Source organism: Panthera uncia, chromosome B1 (genome assembly GCF_023721935.1).
Source record: "Panthera uncia isolate 11264 chromosome B1, Puncia_PCG_1.0, whole genome shotgun sequence".
In the NCBI taxonomy this organism is placed as follows: domain Eukaryota; kingdom Metazoa; phylum Chordata; class Mammalia; order Carnivora; family Felidae; genus Panthera; species Panthera uncia.
In genome coordinates, this window is record NC_064811.1 from 113593616 (window position 1) to 113596436 (window position 2821).

The 2821-nt window shown below is 36.3% G+C and overlaps 1 pseudogene; it reads left to right on the plus strand.

Annotated features, from left to right (window-relative positions):
• The first annotated feature begins 327 nt into the window (after positions 1–327).
• LOC125923124 (trifunctional enzyme subunit beta, mitochondrial-like) lies at positions 328–1031 on the plus strand (annotated as a pseudogene).
• Positions 1032–2821: the final 1790 nt, after the last annotated feature.

Genomic DNA, 2821 nt, shown 5'->3' on the forward strand with positions numbered 1-2821 from the left:
AACTCATGGAGACTCAGTGTGGACAATTCTGAGAGTTAAAAGCTCCAGGGCAGCTTTTAACCAGTCATTAGAAAAGCCTCCACAACTCTGTTAAGATTTACTTCAAGGAACTCTACCAGGTTCTCACAGTAAATACCAGAGAAAAATCCCCTTGGTTTTCTGGCAGAGGTGGGGAGGTGAAGGACTTACTCTAAATACTTCAGGCAGTCTGTTCTTAACAAGGCCTGCCCTCTGGAGAAACTTGCTAACCAAAGCCTAAGAGCTCCCTCTGGTGGCTTTCTCCACCAGTGAGCCATGGACCCCTGTCTTTGCTCTTTCTGACTGAAATAGGATGAGTATGTACTTTGTTCCCACAGCCTGACCATAAGGACACAGGATGAAGGACTCCTTTCCCATGTTGTATCCTTCCGAGTACCCAGAAAAGATATAGTTGCCAAAGATAATCGCATTAGTTTTTTCTCCCTAGAGCAGATTGCCAAACAAAAACCTGCATTCATCAAACCCTGTGGCACAGTAACAGCTGCAGATTCTTTTTTCCTGGCCTATGGTGAATCAGCATTGTTGATTATGGCAGAGGAAGATGGTCTGGCCATGGGTTACAAATGGAGAGCATTTTTGAGGGATTCTGTGTAAGTGGTCTCAGGATCCAAAAGATCAACTTTTATTTAGACAACAGATGCTACGCCAGAAGTTCTAGAAGAGGCAGGATTGACAATAAATGTTATTTATGCTTTGGAATTTAAGGAAGGTTTCACAGGTCAGATTTTGTCTAATTTGGAAGCCATGGATTCTGGCTGGTTTGCATAAAAATACGTGGTTGGAAAACCCAAGTTTGGATTGCCCCTTTTAGAGAAGTTGAACAACTGGGGTGGATGGCTGTCCTGGGGATAACTATGTGGAGCCACTGGCTGCAGGTTGGTCACTTCCCTGCCAACAGATTACAGAAGAAAGAAGGCCAGTATGGCTCAGTGACTGTCTGTACAGCTGGAGAGCAGGACCATGCTATGGTAGGAGAAGCTTATACAAAATAATAGATCAGGAAGAGGTGCCCTGAAGTTTCTGTGTCATACTCACCCCATTTCAATGCATTACTAAATGACATCTATAATTTCTAACTCCTCTTAGGAAAACAAAATGTGTGGCCCTCTGTTAAATACTTTGAAGTCAAGGTCTGCTAATATTCTGAACTTTCCAATAGTCATGGCTTTACTGCTCTTTCAGGGATTACACCAGAATCCCGCACGGCGATAGGTTTAAACAATTGTTTTTAGTTTTTATTTTCACCAAAGACTACATGAGAGGTTGCAGTTTTGAAGAGAGGTTAGCTGAGATTTGGAATCATCTTTGTATTTGCAAATGATACTCATTCCTATTTGTAACCTAAAGATGACTGTTTTCTAAAAAATACAAATCACTGTGCCTAATTAACTTAATTGTGGGAAGATAATTCAGAACCTAAACCAATAAAGTGGAGTTTTTATTCCAAAAGTTTTTTAGAGACAATGAAAATAATATAGGTCAGAACCTCAGATATACATAAAAGAAGGGCATCGAAAGAGGAATAAGTGAAGATAAAATAACTTTTATTTTTCTTCTCCTTAATTGATCCAACAGATACATTTTTCAAAGTAGTAACACCAACAATGCACTCAATTATGTATGCTTATGGATATAGCTTATATGTTCCTTATGCTTTTTCATAAGTGCAAAGAATGTCAGCAATGATACAAAGAATGAGAAGAAGGAATTAGGTTTATTTTACAATAAATTACTCACAGTACTGATGAACCGGTATACTGTCATTTGAAAGTGGACTTAAATTAGCTGTAAATATCTATTACAAAACCTAGGTCAAACCCACAAAAAATATACTATATACTAAGAGAGGATAAAAAATTGAATCATACAAAATGCTCATTTAAAACCACAAAAGACAGGGAAAGAGTGGAAGATAAAGATAGGAACAAAGTATAAGAGCATCAAATAGAAAACAATAACAAATACGGTAAATATGAGCCCAAATATAACAATAATCACTGAAAAACAATGGTCTAAATGTACCATTTAAATGGTAGAGATCCTCAGGGTGAATCAAAAGCAAGACCCGATTACATAAAGTCAACAAGAAAAACATTTTAAATATAAAGAGACATACAGATTAAAAGTGGATGGAGAAAATATACTATGCTAATATATATCAAAAGACAACAGAAATAGCTACATTAATTTCAGAAAGCAAATTTCAAAGCAAGGAAATTATTCGGGAAAAAGAAGGGCATTATATAATGACAAAGTGATCAATTACGCAAGAAGACGTAACAATTCTTAATGTTTATATGACTAACAACAGAGCATCAAACTGTGTGAGGCAAAAACTAATAGAACTACAAAAAAAAAAAAAAAAAAAAAGATGAATCCACTATCATAGTCGGCAAACTTCAAGAACCCTCTATCAGAAATGGATATATCAGGCAGCAAGAATTTTAGAAGGACGTTTGAACACAATACCCTTAATCAGTTGGGTGTTTTTGACGTGTATAGACTAAATCCTACAACATCATCATGCACATTCTTTTCAAGCTTTACATTCAGCAATATAGACTACATTTTTGACCCTAAAACACACTGAACAAATTTAAAAGACTGGAAAACCTACTGCATCTAATCTCAGGTCACAATGGAATTAAACTAGATATCAATAATAGATAATAGGAAAAGCCCACAATATGTGGACACCAAACAGCACACTTCTAAATACAGAATCCTTCTTTTTATTCAGCTTCACTTTATTGCACTTTGTAGATAATGCATTTTTTTACAA